Consider the following 12,329-nt stretch of genomic DNA (forward strand, 5'->3'; position numbering starts at 1 on the left):
TCCAGTCCATCCTTACACACAAACACAAATACACATGTGCGTGTGCACACATCTATGAAATGTAGCACACTCGTACCCTTGTCAATTAGAAACTGTTCTTAGTTATTTGTGAGCTAAATGTAGGTGCAGGTGTCACTATAGCCAGCCCACCCCCCATCCTAAAGGAACAACAAAGATGACTTCAAATGACCCCCACGTCACCCGATGACAGCTAAAATGGAGGTCCTGCTGCTTGTAACACTTTTCCCATTGAAGAACTCTATGCCCGCGAATTCCCTCTGTTTTATGTATTGAAAGACTTTAAATTGGACTCGATGCCATTTGGAGCTTTTAGTCCGCAGTGGTTATAATCATCAGAACAATAGCCTGCCTGCAAGGGCCGAGCTCACCTGGTCCAGGCTGTTAGCATTCCGCTTCTTCTGTCTCTGTGATACATCTGAAATACAATCGGCTTCTGTGTGCTCTAAACAGTACAATTTGCGCTCAAAACTATGGAGTCCAAAGTTGCTATTGGAAAAAAATTTTGAGCTTGGATATGATATTCTTACCATCGATAAATAAAACTCCAAACTGAAGTTGGGATCTTTCACGAATACTTTAAGAGAGGCACACACAGCACAGAGGGATGTGAGTCTGTTAGGCCTGCTTTCTTAGCAGCGAGGACAGAGAAGTAGCCCTGTGTCGACAATATTGACTTCAGAATTCCCAAATTCTTCATCCACTTACAAATATTTTGGCCTTATTCCATCTTTTAAAATTGGCAAACATGTTAAGCTTTTGAGGATTTTGCGTATAAATTTAACTGTTTGGTGTCACAAAGTTAGATCCAGCCTCTCTTAGCCCTCCCACTAATGATAGTTTCAGCTTGGGGCAGGAGCACCCACAGTGTGGTCCAAGGCAGAGAGAGCATCCTTGGTAGCATTGTGTCCAGGTACCTTCGGAGCCGTGTGCTGCAGCCATGTAGGAACAAAAATGGTTCTCATTTGTCCCAAGCAGCTTCACTTTATGTAACAAAAAAGATGAAACAGTTTATTTCCAAAGAATAAAGGTTTGTTTTGCCTTCATACGTCTGGGTGGAGCAGGTTTGAGCATGCGGGATGGGCCGTGCCCCTGTGGACCACTTCCTTTACAAACTGGAAGGCCCGTCACGTTGCTTGTGACCTCAGAGCTTCACATAAGGTCCGCCTTTTTAGATATCTGTAGAACTCCACAGTGCCACCTTCAGATCCCAGCTCCTTAGGATACATGCATCTCCTGGAGGGACTTTACTCAGGTTTAGTGTTACTGTAAAGTCCTGTGTGGTGCTCTGTGTGGTGCAGGCTACGCTCATGTATCGGCTCTGAGTTGTTGGTACTATTGATTCCCCCCCACCCCCCTTATTGATGAGAAGACAGAGGCTCGGTGCCTTGCAATAACTGACCTAATGGTTGAACATGGTGAAGCTGTAACATTGAGTTCAGGTTGTTCACTTTTTAAAGGAGATTTTTTTTTTTTTTTAAAAAAAAAGATGGTCCACTTTTAATTCTGGTTTCAGGTTTAAGCTAACTCAGTTGACAGAAGGCTTGCATAAGTGCTTGGTGAGTGCTGGCTTCCACCTCCCGCACCACATACAACTGTAATTACATCTCTAGTTCTTGGGAGATGGAGGCTGGACAGTCAGGAGTTACGAAGCCATTCTGCCTCCATAGCAAGTTCAGAACCAGCCTGGGCTCGGTGTTTCTCAGCATTGTGAGTTTAGCTCAGGGGTAGGATGTATGTCTAGCATTTCTGAGGCCGTGAGTTTGATTCCCTGCGTAGTAAAAGATAAATAAATCTGGCTTGTTAACAGTGGGTCATCTTCTGACACACTCTGACGTTTGACACATAGCCAAATACCTTTGAAGTTGAATACTTCCAACTGTTGAATATTTCTTAATTTTTATTATCAGCTTTATTGAATGTAGCAGTAATGAGCACTTATTCACTAAAGCTGGACCATGTCTTGAAAACCTCAGCAAGTCAGTCGTAGCCTAATATTTCTAGTCTTGGGTCCCAGCACTCTGACATGGCGCTGGAGAGACAGGGCAGCTGGTAGGAGCTCCTGTTCCCGGTTTGCTTTCTGCCACCCATTTGAATGGTTCACAACTCCAGCTCCAAGGGATTCGATGTCATCTTCCTCTGAGGGCTCTGCACTTACATATGCGTCCCAGTCCCCACATATCCATAATGAAACTGAGGAATTTAAAGACATGCTGGCTTCATTAGTATCATAACGTGTTATAATAACTAGTTATTAGGTCAGCTGATTTTTATGCTGCTTGTTAGTCTCTTTCCTCTATTTCTTAATGTTCTTATTAGTTATGTTTCTGAAAATGATACTTAGCGTCTTTCATCTGTGTGCATTACTCAAAATAGCTTAGGAACCAAAACTGATTATGTCTTCGTGCTGAAGTTAGGTCTCTATGAGAGAGTTATTATCTTCGTGATTGAATATAGAAAGTAGATGAAACTGGAGACACATTTCTTTATAGAGCTCACTACCTTCTGCTTCAGGATGGCTGCTCTTGACAGTTCATCACCGAAGAGCAGAGTTGGGAAGAGACAGCTAGTGGCTGACTCATAGAAAAATGTGCTCCACTCACCAAAACCAAAATCCCAGGTGTGCATCAGCCAGGACACTCACTGTGTTGTGAACCTATGATATGAACAGGGCAGGGACCTCACCTCTGCTGCTTTCCCCCAGAGCTTCCAGGAGAAACCACCAGCAAACCAAAAGTGAGGGGTAAATGTACCTGACCAGGATTCCTAGAGACACTGTCTTGCATTAACCAGACCATGACAGAAGGAGACAGATGGGGGAGAGCAAGGTCTCTAGGTAACCAGTCCTTTGCTAGTTCTGCCTGGGAGTTTCAGAAACATGGCGGCTTCCAAGAAGGATGACCTCAGAGGAAGCTGCACATAGAACATACTGGGACTCTGTGTGCTGTCTTTTAAACTTTTCATGTAAATCTAAACATCCCCCCCCCCAAAAAAAAAAAGATTGTTCCAGATCTTAGCACTGTGAGCATGACCCACATATAGACTCAGAGGTGAGGTTAGCAGCCAGGAGACTAGAATGTGTAGCACCCGAGTGTGCCTGGTGTCTCTTGAGTCTGCTGACACCCAGGCTGTACCTCATTATCTATTTCTCTCTAGAAATGAGATGCCTTGAAAATCCTTCATCTGACTTTATTGATTGCTGATGCATTGTTAGAACCATTCTGTTGTAAGCCTACATTTGAGAAATGCTTGCTGGTTTCAGATGGGGTGAATGGTCATGGCTGCAAACCCCCATGTCTTTTCCTGCTTTTTCTGAGCTGTCCAGATGCCATCCTTGGTTTGTTCCAAATTTAATCAAGGTCAAATTTTTGGTGGTAGCAAGATTTCGGCAGAAACCCAAGAGTTTCTGCACCTTTTCCTTACTTTAGAGTTATACTTTTTAATCGTAACTTGGGGAGCGAGTGATTTCCTTGCCTCTCACTACCCTTCTCAGAGAACTCACTTTGTCTGCCAGAGTGGTGGGCAGAGGGTCTTTATCCTTTAGAGGTCCTGCCTCCATTACTCCCTGTTCCCTGTGGAGAGTTGTAATTCTCAAACATGTATCCCCAGAAGCAGCCCTGTTAGTTTCTGGGCTGCAGCATGCAGGGTAAGATTATGACTTGTGTAAGCATTTTCAGAAACGTGCCCACGGACGTGGCTTACCTGAGGACACATCTGGAAAAGGAAGAGGAAAGCTGAGGGGATTATAGCCAAGGAACTCACTTTAAAATTCCCCAACTGTTCTGTCAATCCATCTAGACTTTCCAAGCTTAACACTTTTTGGGAATGAAGTGTTCGCACGTTTCTTTGGTAGATTGACGGTGTATGAGTGACTACTTTAAATCCACGCCAGATAAAAAATGTGTAGGTAAATGCACCCCAAAACTCACCTGTGTGTATTTGGATGGTGGTGAGAACGAGGCACCGTGGGCCTGGCACCTGCTATTCACTTCCTCTGTCTACTTCCCAGTACACAGCTTCCTTCCCTTGGCTTTGTATTGAAAGCTTCTGAGGCCACATACAACTTTATTTCTATTATGTTGAAGACAAAACACTTAGCGTTGTGTTTATGAAAGGAACTGAAATGTGGATAGACATTTCTTAACCTCAGATTCAGAAGCACATAGTGCTGAACATGTTTCTGAGTTGCTTTCCACTTCAATTTGTTTTTCAGCATTAAATGGCAGTCATCAAATAAAGCGCTTTGTGTTCTTGTAGCTCAACAAGATGGGCCAGAGATTGGGGGTATGGCACAATGAATGAACATTTGCCTTGCATATGACAGGATCCAGGCTCTCCCTCTAGTGGGACACCCCATCCCCACTCGTGCACATGCACACATCCGGTCTCTTCTCCGAGCATTCCACATTCAATCTGATGTCAAGTTCTTATGTGCAGTTTTCTCCGTATATGTACTTAGACTTAGCGGAAGAGTTGAACTGGCTCATTTCTTGCCAACTTGACGCAAGGCACAGTTACCTGAGAAGGAGGAATCTTAATTGAGAAACTGCCTCCAATAATTAGCCTGTGGGGAAGTTTGTAGGGCATTTTCTTGATTAACGGTTGATGTGGCTATTCTGCTGTGGGCAATGCCACCCCAGGGAGGAGCTTAAGAAAGGCTGAACAAGCTATGAGGAACAGACATCCACCCCTCAGTGATCTCTGCTTCAGTTTCTGCCTCCAGGTTTCTGCCCAGACTTCCTTCCGTGATGGACCCTTCTTACCTGGCTTGCGTATCAGACCATGGAAGCATTTGTTCTTTCTGGCTGTTCCCCATCAGCTCTGATCTGTAATATCTCAGACGTCAGAAAAAAGTACTTTCTTTCATAACTCAGAAAAAAAGTAAATTCTTTTCTCAGCCCCCTGCCCACCCCCAGCATGTTTTCCAAGAGAAAGAAGACTCTTATGTATGGAAAGGGGTTCTTATAATGAGACTCGGTTTTCGTCAGATGATTTTTTGCGGTTGCTCTGAAGACTAGGTGGTGTCCCGCCATTGTTGCTGTATGTAGAGTCCACCAGTGGAGCCTGCACCTCTTATATAAGGATATAAGAATCAGCGGATTGCAGAAACTCCTCCGGCTCCCATGCAAACTAACTGTATGTAGGTGAGGAGGGAGCTGTGACTTTTCCTCCTTCAGAACCATGGAGGAGTGGGGTGCAGTGCTGGGTCCCCACAGGAGCCACCTGCCATCCACATCTTGCAGAGCATGCCCTCTCCTTGTCGGGTCTGTTTCTTCAGACAGAAAGGAGTCAAGTTGGAATCCTCTAGTGTTCCTTCTGACTTCAGAATTCTGCCTTGGGGACTTGGGGGTGGAGCTGAGAGGTGGGACGCTTCTCAGTGTGTGCCCATCCCACGGCTCAGCCCTGGCTCTGAAAAAGAAAAGAGTGCATAAAAAGAGATTTTGTGATATTCTGAGCTGTTTAGGTAAATGGGGACACTTGCGGAAGTCGCTCTAAACGTAGGAGCCTGAATGAGTTTGGGTGTTGTCATTTGGTGTTCTGCTCTATCCTCTGAGCCAGGTCACTGGCTCTAGAGAGACTCAGAGATCCTGCCCTTCTCTTCTTCAGACCTGGATCTCTAGGATTTTTGCCTGTCCCTTTTTATACAGGAACCTTCCGTGTTTCCAGCCCATGCTGACCTGTAGGATGGTTTTCTTGTTTGAGAGGAATATTGTCACCAACTTGTGGTCAGTTGTAGGATGACAGATAAAGCCAGAAGGGTTCTTTCTGCTTTTATCAAGTCTTCCAACCCAGAGGACTGGCTGTGTCTGGAAACGTGTTGTGGCCATTACTGCAAGTTTTTCGTGGACCTTCTAGAGTTCAGGGCCAGCAGGGTTTCTGTGTATTCTTGTCATTCTCGCCTAGCTAAACAAACAACTGGAGATGTTTCCATGCAGCGGTTGTAACTGGAAGTCCCACTGCACAGGAGCCTGGGTCAATCCCCTTTACATTAGCATGGATTGAAGATCCTTTCCATTGTTCCTGGCAACCCTGGCATGTGACCTTTTCTCTGATTATCACGTTGAGGACCTTTACCTTCTCAGTAAAAGGAAATACTCTGTCACAGTCTCTTCTGGGCTGCTTCACCATGCGTGCACTCCCAGGCACTGTGAAGACAGGACAGGAGCACCTGTTCCCAAGCTCCATGCTGCTCTGTCCTCTGTCTGAGAACTGTCTGCTCCCCAGTGTCTGGTGGGCTGGTAGTGTGGAGACCAGACTGGGCATGGCTCGTCTCCCGGCTGGGCATGGCTCGTCTCCCGGCTGGGCTAGACCGAGACAGCTAGGACTCTCGTTATGCAATTTAAAACAGTGGTTCATTTCTGTAATTTTTCATCTGAAGTGTTGGGATTTCAGCTAGTTGTGGGTACTGAAGAAAACTAGGCCGTAGGTGGGAGATCTGCCTTTTAGCATAGCCACGCATGTGGGGTAAGCCACACCAACACAGAGCACTCATCTTGCCCTGGAGTTGCCCAAGTTCAAGCCCTTGAGCACTAATGTGGTAAGTTCTGCACAACATGTAACAAATTGCAACAGTGTAGCATAAAATTACCCTTGTGCCATGTGCGTATCAGCTGGGGTTCCAGAGAGGGACAGAAATGAGAGAATGGATACATACTGCAGAAGGCATTTGTTAGACTGGCATACATGATTCAGGATGGGTATGCCACAGTGGCTGTCTGCCCGCCAGAGAGTCCGAGAACCCTGTAACTGTCTGCTCCACAAGACCAGATGCCTCCGCCTGTGAGTTCTAACCCAGAGATCTGCAGGGGTCCTGGAGAGCTGCTGGTATTTGGTGCATGCTAGAAGGTCTTGATGTTGATGAACAGTGGCCACTGCATCTGTGGAGCTGACTCAAGGGTTGGAGGCTGCAGGCAGGCCCCCGCTCTCCCACCACCCGCTCTCCCACAGATCTCCTGTATTTGGGTCTCTGTGACAAGGTGATTCCAACTCTCAGGGTATATGTGGAAACTAAGCCAAAGTTGTGTTTGCTTCCCATCCCCAGGGTGCCTTAGATGTATGCAGATATCCTCAGATCCTTGTCCCAGGCATTTTTGCAAACAGTGTGTTCGACTTACACTGTATTTGGCATGAGATTCATTATTTTTCTTATTTCTCAGTCTTAGTAAGCACATAACTGGTCCATACTGATAACAACTACTAAGCCCTCCACCCTCATTTACAAATGGCCACTGAACTTCCTTGTGATGGGTAAGCCAGTCCCCCAGTGCCTAGGTAAGTGTCCGGAAAACATTTTCTGTGCTCTTCGAGTGTCATTTCTTGAAGAAATGATAAGCTGTGGCTGCCGCGGTGGCTCCGTGAGCGGAGATTGGTGCACTGAACTTGACTTCTCCGGGACTCACAGCACAGGGGCAGAGAACTGATCTGTCCAAGTTGTCCTCTGTCTTCCCCGTGTGAAGAAGGACACTTAAAAGAAATCCCACAACTAGCTCAGAATTGAGAATAATAGAGGGTTATTTATTTAAGGGTAGAGTCACAGATCACAGTCCTCTGCTAGAATGGGGAAGAGCAACCGAATTCCTCAGTGGGAAAGGAGGCGGGAAGTGCGCTTTACTTCGGCATATATAGTATAAGAGGCCACGCCCAAGTGGGCGGGTAAGTTAAAAGCCATTGGTGGCAGGAATTCCTACAGCACCCATGGATATGCCTTCCCCCTAATGAATAATGTAATAATAATAAAAAAGAAGGGAATAGGTGTTAAAGTGCAAAATTAAATTCCATGTCAAAAACTGTGAGTTTTAAGTCTTAACCATCACACAAAAGTCCTTGGGACTGTGTGATACAGGAGGGTGCAGATACAAAGTTTTCATGGACTGTTTCATATTTTACAGTATTGTGAGACTATGTGGTTTTTAAAAATATCCATGAAATCGTAATTGCACGTCCATCACCACCATGGTAGCTGTGAAGCAGTCTGAATGTCCCCAGCGTTGTGGATAAGGTGGGCCTCAGGTTTCCAGGAGAGAAAGCCTCCCCTTAGCCTGCTAGGAGTCAGCTGCTGCCAAGCACTGGGTGCCTCTGTGGAGTTTTCTCTTGCGGACTTGTGGTTGGCTGTCGGAGAGGTATTGTGGGGTGTTGTGGAACTCTCTTACCTGCCTTCCCTGGAAGAGGTTTGTCCCACAGGCAGCTTGCCAGGGAGCTGAAAGTTAATAAGCGTTTCCCAGGCCAGGGACTTTGTGCGCCTGCCCATGGCATCAAAGCGTTCAGGTGACGGCAGCCACACCTGCTTCTCTCTGACAGGAGGGACAGTCCTCCCGAAGACTGGTGGCTGTGTGGGACAGCCTCTTAGGTGGAAATTTTATAATTAAAAATAAAGACAGTTGTTTCTCATTAATTTTCATATATAATCTTCCAGATGAAGTCCTAATTTAGCTGTAAAAAATCATTGCTTGTCATTAGCAAACATAGTGGTCTTTACTATTTTATGGTTTACTAAATCATTATGATATCTTCACCATCCGCTTATTTATTTAGTCATTCATTCATTCATTCATTCATTCATTCGCAGAGCATCTCCCTCACTGGCTCAGACTGTGCTGTGATCTCACGATGGCCTCAGACTTGCTGTGGTCCTTCTGTCTCGGACTTCTTTGCACCGGGATTACAGGCATGCACACACACTCACCAGCAAGCTTTTATATCTAAAGGAAAATATCTACCAGTGTAAACTTTGAATATTTATTAGTGTATAGAATTCTTGCATTACTTTGGTCACGGAGTGAAATAGATTTAAATGGATGTTTTCTAATATATCACTAACCTTTCGTGAGCTTTTACGAAAATATGAAGGGAAAGAAGATTTGATAGCTTGGTTTTCCTGCCTTTAATGTGTGCAGTCTCAGGCCGCAAATACTTTGATTGACATTTTCACAGTTTTATGGTTAGAATCTATAAATGAGCATACATAATCTGACATAGATAAGATTAAAACAACTATATTTTAAAATATTATCCCCAAACATGTTTAAAATGAAAATAGTGTGTATTATATGTACTTCAACGGGCTGTCATAACCAATCACATGTTGTGATACAGCAAAAGCATTTCATACTTGACGCTTCTCAATATGCTTCCTCATAAATACAGAATAGACTGCCAGGCCCCTGTTCCCTGTGTTCTTAACCCTAACTTTCGGGAAGCTTGTGCAGGAGAACATGCCTAAACTGCTGAAGCTTGCATGGTATTATTAACACAACAAAAGATATGCTTTATGGGGATTAAAATATATTTTCAACATTCTTTACTCAATTGGTAATGGTTTAAGAGTGCTATAATTTGCAGGTCTTTCTACGTGCATTAATGCATAGATTTACTGTTGACTTCGCTCTGAATTGGGAATATTCTTTTATTGTGGAAAAGTAAGTCTGTTTCACTTTTCTCCTCCATTAGCTCCTCAGAGTTCACGGCACACATATGCAAAGTTGCAGAATTTTTCAGAAAATTCTGAAAACAGGACAGGTCTTTTGATCTCTAGCTGTAATCTTTCTATTGTGATTCTCTGTCAGTCCCCCGTTGCATGAATCATGTTGTAGCTGAGTTCCATGGAGAACCGGTCCACTATTTTTGGGTGAAATTAGAAGCAACCACGTTTTCTACAAGCGTTGTAAACTGCAGGTGTGATATTAAACTGAAATAGGCAAATACAACTTTAGTAGAATTTGAAGCCACAGCAGCTGCAGTGGGACTGAGGTTTGCCTGACAACCCCTAACAGCTGCCTCTTAGCAACTGTAGAAGAAACTTAAAAGAGTTCTCCAAACCCGTGTGAAATAGGAAATAAAACATATTCAAGGAAGCTGTCCACATCACTGCAGGCCGCCACGCCAGCTGGTTCGAGGTGAATGGTGATCTTTTCTAGGCTTCACTGCAATCGTAGAAATGGCAACTTTGAAAATCAAACTTGTGTTGAAATTAGAATACCATGCTGACAGAAAGCATGACATACTAGGGCCTGGGGCTTTCGCAGAAGAATGGAAAGTTTTTTCCTCAGTAGAAATGTCTTTGAAATTGGGCTTAGGAAAGGCCAGAGTAGAGGTGGAGAGAGATGTGAGGTGCAGTCAGTGTGCCCGTCAAGGTCCTGTGGTCCCCACAGGTATGATCAGGCATGATGTCATCAGCACATATTGTCGGAGTGGTGCAGAGCATGTCAGAGCGGATGAGGCTGGAGCACATGTCTCGCTGGCTTCCAGGGCGGTAGTGTCACATGAGGTGTGAGTTTGTTCGGAGTAGAATCTTGACTGGAGATGTTGGGTCATCAGGAGTTGGCAGCCGTGAGGATTGTAAAGGATGGGTAGAGAAAAGCCAGACCCAGAACCCTCCAGGAAGGCTGAGTCAGTGGAGGAGGGTTCAGTTGAGACATTTTCTCATGCTGCCAGCTTCCTGGTCCTGCTCTTCCCCGTCTCCTCGCTCATCCTGTATGCTTTGCTTTGTCTCGTGCTGACCCTGCTGCTGCGGCTTGGCTGCTTTCTGAAGGGTAAGACGTACCGCCATGGGCCGCCATGGGCTGTCACTGTTGGTTTTTCTGACCTACACCCCCACTGAAGACACAGGATAGGCCTCTCACCTCCTCTGTTCAGTGGCTGGTGTTCTGAGGAAGGAGCTGTTAACAGTTACCGCAGTGATCAAATGGTCAGGAGAGAAGAATAGAGCCGGCCTGCACCTAGCCACAGCCCCTCCATTCTTGACATGAAAATCAGACTAAATCACTCCTCTCCTTGTGGGCTTTTGGCAGTTAGTCCCTAGCATGCCCACCATTTCTGGTTGACCGGAATTTCCGGTTGCCATATTTATGGTGACTTTTCCTTACCACTTCCCTGAGTTCATCTGCCAATATTTAGTCATCAAGGGTTGAAAAGCATGTTACTTATTTTTACTTTATGTGTCTGTGTGTTTGCCTCTGTGTGTGTGCGTGCGTGCGTGCTAGCATGTATGTGTGTGTGTGTGTGTGTGTGTGTGTGTGTATATATATATGTATGTATGTATATGCACAGTGTTCATGCTTGGTGCCTGTGTGGGTTAGAGGGATGTATGTATGTGTATGTACACTGTGCATGCCTGGTGCCTGTGGAGGTTAGAGGGGTATGTGTATATGTATGTTATGTACAATGTGCATGTCTGGTGCCTGTGTAGGTTAGAGAGTGCTGGATTCCTTGGGACGGGCATTGCAGGCAGTTGTTAACTGTCATGGTTACGAACTGAACCTGGATCCTGTGAAAGAGGAGCAAATGCCACTCACCGCCAAGCCACCTGTTTAGCCCCAGTTAGCCACCAACTTTTAAAAGATAATTTATGAGTTAATTCTAATAAAGAATTTTCTAGATGTATACATCAAGGTTTATGTGAATAAATGTAGGTCTGTTTATTTTCATGAGTCATGCTATTAGATAAATCAAAGGCTATCTTATGCTTGCTATATTTTATGGTAGACTTCCATAAGGGAAGAGAACTATGTCCTGGCCCAAGCTAAGGAAAATAGTGTGCAAGCCTCTTATCATATTGCTTTGTTTCATTTTTGCGGTAATGGTAGCTTGTGTATTTAAATAACGCCTGGGAAGGTAGAGCAGTGACTGGGTAAGGTGCTTGCTGCACAGCGATTGTAAGGTGCTGCTTGCTCCACAAGCATGAGGTCCCGAGTTTGCATCCCCATAAACAATGTAAACAAAAAGCTGGGATGATGGCATTTGTGACTGTGACCCCAGCACTGAGGGAGAAGGGGAGATGGGTAACTTCCAAGGGCTCCTTGGCATGTCAGTATAGCTGAAAGTGAGCCAGAAGTTCAGAGCAAGATAGAGGGAGAGGGAAGGAAGGAAGGAGGGAAGAAGGAGGGCAGGAGGGAGGGAGAAAAATGAAAAAGGGGAAGATTATCTCAAAAATATGACTGAGGGGTGTATAAAAAGACAACTAGAGTTGATCTCTGGCCTCTACACACATGCTTACTTCAAACACATGAATATACCCTCTGCGCACACGGGCACACGCGCACACATACACACACACACACACACACACACACTCGGTGGGAGGGAAATGAATAATAATAGTAAAAAGCTGCATAGAGTGTTTAATGTATTTACAGTTATTATGAAGAGTGCTATAGCCCTTTTAACTCCTCATACAATACAAATTAAACTGAGAATAGATTTTTTTTTTAAGGTGTTCTTGTTGGGTATTTTTTGTATTCAGTTATTGACCTAAGAACTTTGACTTCCCTCTTTCATCTTGGACTTTTTTCTATCTTCGCAGAAAATTATGATCA

General features: G+C 44.8%; 1 protein-coding gene across 25 annotated transcripts in view; it reads left to right on the forward strand.

Moving 5' to 3' along the window:
• Positions 1–12,329, forward strand: part of Pard3 (par-3 family cell polarity regulator) — a 512,103-nt gene that overhangs the window by 232,884 nt on the left and 266,890 nt on the right. The window lies entirely within an intron of this gene.

Source organism: Myodes glareolus, chromosome 22 (assembly GCF_982192425.1).
Source record: "Myodes glareolus chromosome 22, mMyoGla1.1, whole genome shotgun sequence".
Taxonomy (NCBI): domain Eukaryota; kingdom Metazoa; phylum Chordata; class Mammalia; order Rodentia; family Cricetidae; genus Myodes; species Myodes glareolus.